This window comes from Rattus norvegicus, chromosome 2 (genome assembly GCF_021556685.1).
Source record: "Rattus norvegicus strain SHRSP/BbbUtx chromosome 2, alternate assembly SHRSP_T2T, whole genome shotgun sequence".
NCBI lineage: Eukaryota > Metazoa > Chordata > Mammalia > Rodentia > Muridae > Rattus > Rattus norvegicus.
The window spans coordinates 145,921,937-145,936,784 of NC_141535.1; the positions used below are offsets into that span (position 1 = coordinate 145,921,937).

The following is a 14,848-nucleotide window of genomic DNA, read 5'->3' on the forward strand; positions in this document are numbered from 1 at the left end:
TATTCAATGATATGCCATTTTGTTTTTATAAAAATAGCACTCATTCTCTTCCTTTCTCTCTTTTTTTAGACACTTTTATATGTATGAGTGTTTTGATTGAGTATGTGCACCATATGCATACAGTGCCCATGGATGTCAGAAGAGGACAACACATGGCCTGACACTGGAGTCACAGAGCCATTTGTGAACTGGCCCTGGATATAGCAATCAATCTCAGGTCCTAGGCAAGAGCAAAAAGTGTTCTTAACCAATGAGCCATCTCTTCAACACAGAAATCATTTTCTATAAATATTTTAAGGCAATTAAAGAATGAAAGAAACTTTTATATCTTTATATTTCTATGGTAAAGGAAGTACTTTTCAGGATGAAAATATTGTTTCTGGCCTAAAGTGAAATAAACATAGGTACATTGACAATTTTCTTTACCATTAAAAGATAAAAGTAAACATATTTAACTGTATTTTATTGCTTCATGATCTAATTGCTCTCTGAGTTCTCTACTCACAGGCAGCTTGTGACTTCGGTCATATTTGCTCACCTCATCTGCAAACAAAAGCGCTCAGCATCCCTAAAGCCATCTATTTCCGTGTTATAAAACATTACTTGTATAGCTTCTGGAGAAAGGTATCCAGAACCTGATAATCCTGTAAATGAACACAGCCTTGGTTGGTTGTCCTTGTCCCCTTCAGTGGGTCTTCAGATGTATGATCAGAGCAGGAACAGAGAGGTTCCCACTGACCCCTTCTGATCCAGTCATAAGTGGCCTGACTCCGTGCTCTCCATGCTTGTCTCAGATCACTTAGCCGTCTTCATGAAAAGTCTACAAACGTGTCTGAGACCATACTGTTCTGCTTTGTTGATAGAATGTCTGGCACTGGCCACAGACGGCTTGGAACAGCAACTGTTTTTAATGGCAAGCTACCATGACGCTAGGGGGAAGGAAAAAAAAAAAAAACCTTTGTATTTTTCCAAGCATGCCTTCCAAGCCACTGTTCATGTCTGCCTTTAGAAGAAGCTCAAAGTGCCTACTCCGTGACAAAAGAAATAACTCCTCTTTTATGCCTCGAAATTATTTAATAAAAATAAGATGCGTCGATTGCCTATACTTTCGTTTTCACTTGACTCCGCTCAGAGCTTCCTGTCTCTTCAAAACCAAGAAAGGTCGTCTCATTTCAGAAGAAAAACAAAAGAAATTGGGAGAAAGCATGCTTTTCTCCCCTTTCCTATTTTCAAGTAATTCTGTGACAAAGAATCAAGATATGTGTAGACCTGACTGGAAATTCTCTGTGGTTAAAATATAAACTGTTTAACACTGTCGTGTTGCCTGCCTCACAAATGCCTTCTCGGCAGGCCAGGACCTTGAAGAAAGCCATAAAAGGGAAGGAATATAATTTTGTTTGTTGGCACTTACTGAAAAGCTAAAAGAGAATAGTAACAGCAATCCCTTTTGCCAGCTCCAACCAAAGAAGTTGTGAGATCACAAGTTACAGGGGAAACGAACCTCCCATGTTCTCGGCTATGTTACAGAGGAGCGGAAGGGGTCAGTTTATCAATACTGATCTAAAGCAGCACAGAGCAGGTGAGGAGATCTAAAGTGATTTTACAGAATGCACAGCTGTGTACATGGATGTAGAGCGTTTTAAAATGTAGTTTTAATTGGAAACACAATAGTCATTTTTCACTTCTTGGTAAGAAATGGGATTTTTATATGTTGATTATCAAATACAGAAATGCTAGATTTATAATCATGCATTTTGCTTTCTGGGTAATGAACCTCAAAGATGATAAATAATTTATGATTTATTTTAAAAATTCCAAAATCTTTAAGACAAGTTGAGATGCAAAGTCAGGACTATAATAAATGACTGGTATTCTGCAGTGTTTTTGCTCTTCTTAAATTGAACTCATTGAGTGTCTGAAGAGCAATTTAACCCTTTGAAGCCCAGGAATTTATGTACTGAGATCGCACATATATTTTAAATTTCTTAAATTTTAAGTTGGGCAAATGTATTTGGAATTTTGACCCAAGTAAGAAAAGTTGAAAGAGAACACCACAGTGTCCAAACTATAAAAATTAGTGATGACTCTGGGAAGTTTTAGCTTCTGTAATGCTACATACTTCGGCTCACCTGAAAAAAAAAAGGCATGTGAGCACTGCATACATCCTTACATAAATGTAAAGCATAACATGAAAACTTTGAGGGAGCATCTCAATTTCTTTTTAAATTATAATGTTCAATCTACATTGTAGACAAGAGAGCACAACTGGAAAAAGAATCAAATTATATCTCTGTTTTAGTTAATAAAAAGGAAATTAAGCCGTTCTAAAATTACTTTCCAAATCTGTCGGGAGAGGAATTTTTTAATTTAAAATCAAATATAAAAGATATTGTCAAAATATGCATGTAGCATTTTCTTCCTTCGAAGATACCTGTTTCCTTTGGAAACAATAACTATGGTCAAGGTTCTCGTGCCAAATTATCTTTAATGTAGAAAGGTTGTTTTGGGGGAACCTGGAACCTCATTTTGTAACTTAGCTACTATGTCGTTTTGGCTTTCCCCAGTGCCCTGCCATGTTCAAGTCGATCTTGTCTAATATATATTCTATTTCCTGGTTAATTGGGTCCTTTTTAGACTGACTAGGGGTGTTACCAAGGGCCAGAGTAATGCAAATGTTATGAAAATGAACTCCATATTACACTGGCTACATGTTAATTAAAGGTACACTACACAACGTTGGGAACTGATGGATCACCTCTGGTGTCTTCTAATACTGAGCTGTTATATGTTTGCAGAATAGATTTGAGCCAGTGCTTCTCAACCTATGGTTGCAACCACATTGGGGGTTGCATATCAGATATCCTTCATATCAGATGTTTACTTTCATGACAGTAGCAACATTAAAGTTATGAAGGAGCAACAGAATAGTTTAATAGTTCCACAGCATGAGGAATGGTATTAAAGGGTCACGGCATTAGGATTGTTGAGAACTACTGGTTTAGACACCATTGCCTAAATTTATATGCATTACTATAGGCAAATGTGATTCCTTTAGAATAAGCAGGGTCAGATATGGTTCTTTTAAATTCAGAAAGCAGACTCTTTAGCCTGCTGCCTTCCCTATGATACTCGATTGGGTTCCTAAGCGTGAACACCAGTAAACTGTAATAGGAAGTACACGGCTGCTTAATAGGTTTGCTGGTCTCTTACTCAGCTCCAGGCAGGGATATTTACCGATGTCTTCAAATACTTAAAAAGGTAGAAACTCTTGTTTACATTACTTATTAGCCTTTTATCTCATTAGGAATTCTTGCTCTATCTTACTTATCAAAAAAGTGTTTTTCTCTACATTTCTCTCTCAATCCCTATATTTCTCTTTCATCCCCAACTCAACTTCTTTAGATTTTTATAATGATGACTATCTATTTGTTGATTCTCTGTGCTCTCCGAAGAGCCTAAGAGTGATTGAGTATTGGAGGAGGAAATAAGAGATTTTAGGTAGGGTTTATTTTCCATCCAAAGAAATTGACATTATACCAGCTCCTCCTCACCCATACACAGAAGTATTCAAGAAATATTCTTTTGTTATCATGAGCAAAACTATGAACTCTCTGAAAATCCTTCCTTATTGGGATGAAAGACGACTCGATCCCACGTATCTTCCTGTACTGTCTCTCATCCTCTGTCTCATTGGCTCCAGAGTTGTATTAGGAGATAGATGTTGACTGGGATGCAGAAGGAGAAACACTGGTACCTTTTAAAGAATCTGCCCTTCTCTTACCTGCGACCTAAGTTACTGATACTCCGTGGACAAACCTTCTGCATTTTCAACAGAAGCCACAACTCTTAATTTTGTATGAAATGTTTTAAGTAGCAAATTTTAAGTTAAATGATCCAGTTTAAATAAAATGTGGCCCAATGGTCATTTTACGGCCTCAACCTTAAACTAAGTAAATGCCATAAGGACTTTTATCCCTTGGGGCTGTCTCTGCTCTCTGTTCTAAATAAAGGGGAGGAACCAGCTGTCATGTGTGAAGCACTCATGATGAAGAGTTCAGTGAGGGTCTTAGGCAGCTCTTCCTTTCTGTGCTGATCATTATATTGTAAAGCAGTCTGCGCTTCACGGGACCACTGTGGTACCTGAGTTTGTGCATACACATACAGTATATTAGCCAACTTCAATCAGACAACAGGTCCTCCTTAAGTCAAGTTGGACAATGCGTTCAATGTATTTGGTTTGTTCTCTGATGTTATTTGAAACAACATCACTACAAGGAATGTAGTAGTAAAAGGGACGGAGCTAGAGGCCAAGTTTTCCATATCTGTTTCCAAAGCTTAGCTGAGAACCATTAAGAAGGGTTCATCTAAAGACATGAGTAAAAGAGATTAGACGAAATTAAAAAGAGATGATGAACAAAATGGGAGGGTTTGGCACTGAGTGTCCACAGAGCTGTTGGTGAGATGACAGGATACAGAAAGCAGAAAAAAATTGAAATGTAAGGATAGTTTCAAAGGGCTTATATTATGGTCTGGATGGGAATAAATCATATCATCACATTTTGTATTCTTTTCTCATTTACTACATCCTGAGTGCAGTTTTCTCTCCTTCCACTTCTCACAGCCCTCATGTCCTCTCTCCACCAGATGCATCCTTCCTGTTTCCCTTCAGAGAAAAGCAGGCCTAGGCCTCCCAGCGGTATCAACGAAATAGAGCATATCACGTTATAGCAAGGCCTGGCACATACCCTCATATCAAGGCTGGACAAGGCAATCCAGTAGAAGAAAAAGTGTCCCAAAAGCAGCAGAAAAGTCAGAGGCAACACCCACCCATTCCCACAATTAGGAGTTTAGGGGTATAGGTGGCTTATTCAGACTCCTAAAACAGACCTAAAATTATCAGTTCTACTTGGTCTAAAACGTACTTTAAGACATGGCTTCAGATTGCCTCTTCAGGCCTTGTTCAGCTCTGCAAATGATCCGCATTCTGCATCTGCCTCTTTGTTGTTGCTCAAACATGCTCGTAAATGCCACATGTCTGTCGGTGCTGTGCCCACATCCTCATCCTGTGAGCTCTGGCACTGAAGCTGCTGCCCTCAGAAGTTGTTCCCAAGTCCTTGGCAAGGTAAACACTATCTTTTCTCTACTAGAGTAGGTTGTGTTTCTTTTTGTTTTTTTCTAGAGAGGGTTTCTCAGTGTAGCCCTGAACCAGCCTGGCCTCAAATTCAGAGACTCACCTGCCTATGCCTCCAGAGTGCTGGGATAAAAGGCATGGAGGTCACCACCACATAGCTTACATTTAATTTTTCAATTAGCAATAATTATGCCTCATATAAACCTCATTGGTTACGATACTGTCACTGCGCAAAGCTTTAATTTTTAAAAATAATGTTTTGAGGTTACTTAAAATTTCCTAGGCCCCCTCCAACATTCAACATACAATTTTGAAAAGTTAGAAAAACAAGTACTTATCAGTGTGAAAAGATTACTGAGTTTTCCTGAGAATATAATGCATATAGGTGTTTCTGCTACTGAAATGAAGCAGAGGACCTTTCTAAGAGTGTTGAGCTTTCTAGCACTCAGGGAACCCCAAGAAAGAGGAGGCAGAAAAAATGTAAGAGCGAGAGGGAATGAATGGAGGACACCAAGCAAACAAGACCTGCTCAAGCAACATGATCAGTGCGCATGTGCAAGAACTCACAAACTGGGGCAGTGTTCAAGGGTCGGCAAGAGTCTGCAAGGGTCCACTGTAGATGGAGTCTTGGACACCGGCCCCCCTCCCTAACTAAGAGGCAACTGTCAATTGGTAGCCACTCGAATATGAAAATTTAGTTTCTTCCAAAGGAGTCTCACTAAGAAAACGAACTATTTTTAGGCAGTAGACAGGCAACAGAAGACTCAGTTGCAGCTCAGAGTTTCCTTGCTTCATAATATCGTGTCAGGGTTCTTCCTCTTTCTTTGTTTTAATTTTATCTTATTATATTTTTATTTTATTTATATTTTCCTTTTTGCCTTACAGGTCCTTTGCATCTATATTATTACTTTCAGTTTAGTGGTTTTTGGCCTTCTGGAATGTGAAAATAAAGCGGGTCTCTGTGTCTGTATTTGTTTCTTATTCCTTCTCTTAGGATCCTCCCTGTTTGCTTGTTCAATCCAATTCCCATGTGTTATATTTGTTTTATCTTATTGTACGTTGTTGTATTAAATTTTATTTTATTTTGTTATTATACCATAGAACCCTGAGCTGTGTGGAGTAGAGGGAGGGAAAATTGTAATCAGGATAAATTATGTGAAAACAAATCTACTTTCAATAAAAGGGGGAGAAAGAAGCTTGGGGTTTGGGATTATGGTTAATATTGTGCAGGAATGCAAAAGATAATCAAATAAAATAATTTTATGACATTTTAAAAGTTAATTTTCCTTTAATCTAGTTTTATTTTAAGGATTAAATTGTTTAGATGGTTCTAACATAAAAACGATATCTAAAAGGTTACACTTTTTAAAACATTAAAATAAAGTTAAATTGCTTATTCTTATACATGAACTGCTTGAATCTAAAGATACTTGTTTCCAATGTGGCTGTAAGTATTCTGAGAAGATTTGGAGACAATAGTTTTTCTTATTAAAATGTTACTTATTATTGTTCTTTTGTAAATTAAGCAAATAATCTGACTTTAGTACCTTGGAATGGACCATGGGACATGCTGTGGCTTGTATGAAAGTTGTAAGTTGTCCAAATGTTTATCATATTTCCTGAAAGTTTAATATATTTTCAGTTCCTAAAATATTGTAAGTCACTGAACCATTAAATCAAAAACAGTTTTGAAATGTCATCCTTTGTTGTGGGGAATACAGAATTCAATCTTTTGCTTATCACTGTTTTCTCTTTGAATAAAAAGCAGAAACATGATTAAACAGTGACAAGACTGTTACTTAGTCTTTTCTTTATGTTGGAAAACAACAGATATGTCAGTTCCAATCTACAGAGCCATTGAGGTGTGACCCAGAACCCCAGAGGAGGGCAGTGAGGACTAAGTAGCGCTCTTGGCATTTCATGCATGCCAATGGGTCTGCTCATTGAGTAAAGGTAAGCTAAACCCATCACACATGTCTTGTTACACAATGAAATATTTTTCCACACAGGAAAAGACATGTCTCAGCTGGGATGCTAATGTCTCCTTCTGTGATGGTCCATTCCAAATCACCTCCAGTCCCAGGCACTCAGTGTATATTCAGCATCATGAGTCTTGCCAAGTCTGTTCTAAAACACCAATCCTCCTCAACATTTGACCACCATTCCCCTGCCTCAGTCTTTCCCAAAATTTACACAGCATGCAAGATTATAGTATACAATTGTTTTACATCTTTAAGCTGATAATTTAGTGTAGGAAAACTGAGAGAATTCTTCTATTTTGACTAAAATAATCACTTTGAACAAATGGCTAACCATAGTCCCCTCCCCCTGTTTCCAAGATTGAGATGTTTATTGTGAAAGTTAAATGTTTAGTGTTTATAAGGCAGATTTTCAACAAACACTAAACTCTAACTGGCCAGTGGGTTAACTACAGGAATTTTATATCATAGAAGTAATGTAATTGGGAAAAGTGGGTGAAGGGCAAAAGAAACGTGTAGAGACAATTGTATCACATCGACGATGGCTTTAAGAGGTACTTAAGGCTGGAGTTCCAGGAGCTCTTCCCAGAATGCTTCAATAAATACCTGTCATCATCCAAATGATGAGGTATATACTTAATAAAATACTTCATTTTGTCATGATAGAATTAGCAAGATAGGATAATCAGATATTATTCATATTGTCTGTTCTACCATAAGTCTTTAAAATCTATCTCTTTCCTTCTCAAAACCATATCCATTCCAATATGTTTTAAGTCAGCTTCTCACTCCTGACAGAAGACAAGGGACAATAAAAATTGCTGAGGAAATACCTTTTATGTGTTTCTATGCTTCCCAATAGACTCCTCAAAGGAAACTCCCAATGGGAATGTGTTTCTGTAACAATAAGCTGGGTTTTGTGAAAACCACTGAGAATACCCTTGATGGCAGAACACAAACTACACATCAAAAGTCCATGTTCTTCCAGCAGCCAAAGAATCCACACTTCAGGAAAACCTTGATCATGCCTGTCCCTTGGGGAGAGAAAGGTAGAAGTGAAAGGAAAGGGCAAAAGGAGAGAGGGGACAGTTAAGACAGAGAGATCTTCTATATGTCCCTTTCAGGATTTCAGTCACAATGAAGCCATGATTTTCTTACTGTCTTCTGATTCTCTGGCTAGTTATCCTGCTGACCAGATCACTTTGTAATAGGCACATCTTGGTCTCACATTCCTTTCTTTGAACTGAAATGAAACTTGCCTCTCTCTCTCTCTCTCTCTCTCTCTCTCTCTCTCTCTCTCTCTCTCTCTCTCTCTCTCTCCATTGAAAACAGTATGTGTTCACTTCCAGTGATTTGCACTCCAGATTATCCATCCCTCCCAGCTTCCCTAACTCAAGTCTGGCTGCAGAATTAGATGCACAAACCCTCCCAACTATACCTTCACTACTGCTGTGCCTCTCCCCATTCTGCCTGGAAGCTGATTACTCATATGTCATCTGGCAGACTATGGCTGGCTTTAGTTGAGCATGATGGCTATGCAGTCGTTAACGCCTATCATCAAAGGCCAGCTCACCACCTTTAACTGTCTCTAATACACCCCACTTAAATATCAATTATTGTTGTTGTTTTGTGGGGGAATGATATAATTTACCTTCACATTTATTGTTTTTGATTCTTTTCAAAGATTCTATACAAATATATGTTGTAAGTTAAACATTTAAACCAGTTCTGTTTTCTCTCCTTCCTCCCTCCTTTCAGCCCTCTGGGTTTCCTGGGTGGCTCCATTCCTACTCAACGTATACATGCATGATTTTATGGCTCCACAGGGAAAAAAATCTAATGTCCACTAATGACAGAAATCTTATATTCTTGTCTTTTTTGAGATTGCTTTAATTCACTTATATGACCTAAATAAAATAATAAAAAATTTCTGTCTAAAAGAGATTTATTGTTCAGCCTTTGTGGTCAGAGGTGAGAAGCTCATCAGTTAAGGTATACCAATGGCTTATAATGAGTGGGGCTTACACTTAGGAGCAAGGGAAGAAAGCTCTTTGGCTCTTCTGTGAGGACAACTATGCAGTGAAGATTCTGAAGCTCATTGCTTAAACCCACCCCATCCCATGCCTGACCTTTCTTGTTTGGCTCAGGAGAGTTCAGAGGAAGAAAAACAACACAGCTTGCATGTAATTAATCCCAGTATGTTCTTAAGGGCAAGCTAGGAAAACGTGCTTCTTCTAAATGTCTATATTCTCTCCCTCCAAAGTTATGTAGGCCTTTCCCTTTGGCTAATTTCATGGCTCTGCCTGTTCTATAGAATTCTTAAAGGTCCCTGATAAGGTGGGTGTTCATTATGTCTAGGTTATATAACCATTGCTTCTGCCTTAGGTACTCTGAAAGTTTACACCAGTGTTCATTCTTCAGTGTCTTCTTTATATTTATCTGTATCTTTGAGGGTGCCAATTAAAGCTCTAGATTGCTTAGATTAACAAGCCATAGGAATGGGAACTTTTTATACAATCAGGATAATCACATCATACACACACACCCACACACACACACACACACACACACACACACACACACACACACACCACGAGAAGGGGGGAGGAGAGAGAGAGAATATCTCATGTTTTTTCTCATTTGTCTGTCTTAAATTTTACATATATACATGAAATTATATATGTACAAGATGGCATGACAGTAAAAGTGGAACTGTCCAGGGGACACCAGGGACTGACAGGAGGATGGAGGGTCGGTCATGGGTTATGGAGGACCATACAGTGCTTACAACCCAACATAATAAAATTAAATTAAAAGCTAAAGTGAACTCTGACACTAGTCACTGGTGCAGACCATCAGTATAAATTACAAGGTGATCTTTGTTTCTGGCATCCATGACATTTGTTGATGACATCAGTAGATCTTATACTTTCTTGTACTTCTTCCGTGACCATGACCAAATACCAGACAAAGATGAGGGACAGTGAAATGGCCATCAAAAGTTATACCGGCTGACATTCCTTCAACAAGTTCTCCCTAACTTGTGGTCAATAACCTCTATCTACAGTTCCCTGCTGATCCAAGAGGAGCTAGAAGGTGGAATATTTTAGGTACATTCAGCAGTCTTTGTACAAAAAATATGCTTTCTTAGGAAGGGAAGGGAAGCAACAAGCACCCTACATCTTTTTATTAGATACTTAGCTCTCTATTCATAACAGAAGGATCACTGAATTTTTTTATTAAGATTAGATAAGAGGACTAATTTTAGTCAACTTAGCTAGGCCATGCTACTTAGGTGCTGGTCAAGTACCAGCATAAATGTCACAGTAAAGCTACTTTTTTTTAGATGTGATGAAAAGTTTAAATAAAGCAAATAAAAACCCATAGTGCAGATGGCCCTCATCTAACCTGCTGAAGGCCTTAAGAGAAAAATACTAAGGTTCCACACCTATAAGAAGGAATCTTACTTCTAGACATAAATGATATTGTCTCAAATTTTGGGATTCCAGTCTTCTGGACTGCATTATCCCCATAAGCAATTCTTTAGGGTAAATCTTTCTCTTTATGTGTAAAGATTAAAAAAAACATATTATATGTTTGCATACACGTTCACAAACTATAGGTTCTCTTTCTCTGGCAAACCTAATACATAACATTTAAGTTTGGGATACCAACTACAGTGGCTGAAATACTTTGGAAAGGTGTATAGGACTCAGAGTTGTTTGACTAAATCAACAGTTAGTACTTCTTTCTATCTAAGGGTGTACCTCAAAGGTGGAGCACCCAGCAAGCACTTGCAATATTCTGGGCTCACTCTCTAGTTCTGTCACCCACATACACACACAAAAATATGAGACCTCAAACATGTGTGTGGTAGATTGATTGGTGTGACGGGATGGGCAATGGCTGGTGGAAAAGGGGGAGAAAACTTGGATCTTCTCATTACCGTACTCTCATTTCAACTGTCTACCATTTCTACTTAATTAGCCTTTTGAAAAATTTGAGGGAAGTATATATTGTTCAGTGTGTGAAAGTTATTGCAGTACAAGTGTGAGGTGACAGTACAGCCCATGTGAAAAGGTGACCGACCATGCTTCACATAAGCCTATAACCCCACACTATAAGAGGTAGAGATGACATTTCTAGAACTTGCTAACAAGCCAGCCAAGCTCCAAATCACTGTCTTAAAAAATTAGGGAAATACCCGTATGGGGGCAGGTGAGGGGAGGGGATGGGAGCTTATGGACAGGAAACCAGGAAGGGGAATAATATTTGAAATGCAAGGTAAAGAAATATATCTAATAAAAAATAGAAATAGAAAAAATTAGGGAGAAAATAATATAGCAAGATACCCAACATCCTCCTTCTCTGACATCTATACATATGTGCATAGGCAGATATACCTGTACACACATGTGTACATATACCAAAACACATATACCATGATCACATAGATATATACACATATACAACAAATACATACATAACACACATATAAATAAGCACATGTGCCCATTACATAGCCACATGACGTATATTTAGGCATATATTTTACCTACCATACATATACCACACTCACATACAGATACACCAAACAACCATAGAAACCCACAAGAAATGAGCTTTACAATGACATTGTATTTTAAACTTTAATGTAATACCAATAAACACTGAGTTATCTTTGACACTCACTCCAGCCCTGATGATGAAGTAGACTCTGCTCATTACTTTCTAGAAATTTCAGGTGGAACATCCGCAATGGTGGGTGGCATGGTAGGAGAGAGTAGATTCCCTGTGAAATACTCAATTAACCCAAAGTCCCACTGTCCTAAGAGTTAACATGAGCAGACTCGTTACTGGAGAGAGATTCCATCCGGTGAGTACAGGGAACATCTGCAGTTCTCATGAAATGGGGACAGCTGAAGCCAAGCCAGCTGCAGTGTGTTGGGTTAATGCATTGATTAGTTCGGTCTAAGGCTTTAAAGCTACACAAGCAATGTTCCACCTTCCATCCGAGATGCGAGATGACCCGGGCCAACTAGCTCTTGGTCTGATTATCAAAGTGATAGGGTCTGATCTGATTGTGTGTTATTGTAGAGCTAGTAAGTCTCACACTGGGAGGGCGTGACCTTTTCATTGCTTGACACCCGTTACCCACAAGATAGACCTAATAAAAGCCTTTAAAGTAAATAAGCTATCTATAACCACACAACATAAAAATGGGCTTCGATGGTCAGGACAGTCTTAGATATAAGTACACTAGATATAAGTTAGATATAAGTGTATTATTCTTAAGGTGATATTCTCAGTAGACAAGGTTCATCAAAAATAAGAAAATTATGGCAGACAGTGATGGCCCATTCCTTTAATCAAAGCGTTTGGGAAGCAGAGGCAGACCGATCTCTGAGTTACAGGACAGCTTGCTCTACAAAGTAACAGGACTACCAAGGCTACACAGGGAAAACCTGTCTCAAAAAACAAACTGAAGAAGAAGAGGAGGAGAAAGAAGAGGAGGAGGATGAAGAGGAGGAAGATTATACTTGAGGAGCCTATCCTTATTTTTCATTTATTAGGACAGTTCTGAAGTAAACGCTAGGGCTAATATGCAAAGTAAACCATGGCATTTTGTATGTCTTACTATATAGTTTTCTTTTTCATTAAGCTACATAGAAAGAGCTCTGTGGAGGTTTGAGGGAATTTTTATTTTAATATGGTGAAATGTGATAGAAACTGTTCTTGGGGTTGATTCTATCATTGGCCCAAATTAGTTCTTTGTGGAGTCTGGCTGGGCTGTTTTCTGCATTTCCTTTAGCTTATCATGTAATAGCTTCAGCAAAGTTGATATAGACTAAGCACATATCAAGATACAGCTTTAAATTCATAATTTAAAGTCTATGCAAACATATGTGATGAAAGCTTTGTTTGTACTGTGTATTGCTTAATAGATTCTAGTTTCAAACCTTGAATTTGAAATATTTCCTGCCTTTGTACATTAAAATTTTCTTTAAATTTTAATGATTCTATCACCTATTAAGTAAAGATTATAACAATAATAGTAACAGTGTCATGTTCCGATAGGTTCTGACATTGAAGGTTGTATAGAAATGTTCATGTCAAATGCTTAGTACCCAATGCTCAATGAAATTTTCAGAATTTTATAGGCTTTGCAGTTTTCACAATTTAAAACAAAAATGATAGCTCGGATTAATAGGTATAAATTGCTGTTCACTTTAAAATATGAGTGAAATCTTTTTAAGTGGGTATAATTACAATCATCTCTAATAAGTAGAATTTCATGTTCCTACGTGAAAATTCTGACAGTATTGTACTTTAAAATGTTTCCTTTCATTGTGGCTTAAGGAAAATGTTCTCAGGAAATGAGAAAAAGTCATACTTCGGATCAGCAGCACTGAGTCAGAGAGGCTGGGAAGAATGGAGCTCAGTATGAAGAATGAGGAATGGGGAGAGAGCAAACTGTGCAATTAGCCAGGACAACAGACACCTGGAGCCGAGATCGCAGCACTGGTGCTCATTAATAGCTGTGGTTAGACATCCTCCACCCATCAAGTACAGCTATTACTGGACTCTTATCTTCATATTAGGACCCTTAGGCTTGTAACAAGGGAATGTCTGCCTAAGCTGCTTTCAAAGTACCTGGAGTTTAATAAATTGTCACCACCATTGTTGTAGTTTATAAATTTGAACTCTGAAGAATCACACATAACCAAAGATAGGTGCAGTCACAGTGGAAAGGGCTGTACTCAGGAGCAACTGAAGAGAACGCATAGCCCAGTTGCCTAAAGATACATTTTTAATCAGTAAATACCCCGTGATGAAGAAACTGGTTTCTAGCCAGAGTCACAGGACTGAGAGCTGGAACTTCAGGGAGGGAGACAACCAACCACACGAAGGTAAAATCAGGTCCAGCATTCAGAATCCAGGCTAGCTGGGTGAGCTAGCAGCAGAGAGACAATAGTTCTTTCCAGCAGACTGGAATTGCTGACATTCCTTCAGGCTAAGAAGCAAGCCAGGGCATGAGCTGGAGGCCCACACTTGTCAAGCTTTCAAAAGGAGCATTTGGATCAATATGTCTCAAACATTCTGCTGCGGGGAGGTCTGATTCCTGTCTTTCTCACTTACCTTCAGTCACTACTCAAGAAGAATGTAACTGTTCTTGAGTCTGTTCTTAACTCAGGTCCCTACTCCATGACATTATTATCCTATCAGGACTAATGCTAGTCTTCATTGTGTAAATAGGCAGACTCCATTTCAGCTTTGCACTTTAAACAATTTGCTGCAATCTGTCCCGATGACTTCTGTATCTCAGCCAGAGTTGTGTGTTTAGCAAGCACATGTTTACATGCAGAACCTTCAGGCAAGTTTTTCTTTTCTTTTTTAACTGACAAGAAAAGGTCTAAATATCAATATATTGAATATCGATAACATTGAAATCTTGAAATTGCATACACATCATTGTTTTTATGTCTATTCTGTCTGGCAATGTGGAGATAACATACAGCCAAACAGACCCATTGATGAGTTCTGAAATCCTACTTTTCCATTCCTTGTAACTTTGAGCAAATGATTTAACCTCATCCATCAGCTTAGCATTCTAAAACTGTGAGATGTTGTTGTTTTCAATTATGTCTTTTTCTTTCCACACACCCGCATGTGCCTGTGTGTGTGTGTGTGTATGTGCGCGCACGTGCACGCACATGCACACGTGGATGTGTGTGTG

General features: G+C 38.3%; 2 long non-coding RNA genes and 1 pseudogene across 2 annotated transcripts in view; 1 reads left to right on the forward strand and 2 right to left on the reverse strand.

The window, feature by feature from the left end:
• Positions 1-5,080, reverse strand: part of LOC134485921 (uncharacterized) — a 42,926-nt gene extending 37,846 nt beyond the window's left edge. Inside the window, exon 1 of the long non-coding RNA XR_015674827.1 lies at positions 4,923-5,080. This is a non-coding gene — a long non-coding RNA (uncharacterized LOC134485921). The remainder of the gene's footprint in view (positions 1-4,922) is intronic.
• Positions 1,459-13,791, forward strand: LOC120100832 (uncharacterized). Its single transcript, XR_015674828.1, has 4 exons — positions 1,459-1,579; positions 4,622-5,122; positions 6,017-7,084; positions 13,471-13,791. It is a non-coding gene; the product is annotated as an uncharacterized LOC120100832 (long non-coding RNA).
• LOC120101133 (U4 spliceosomal RNA) lies at positions 5,247-5,369 on the reverse strand (annotated as a pseudogene).
• Positions 13,792-14,848: the final 1,057 nt, after the last annotated feature.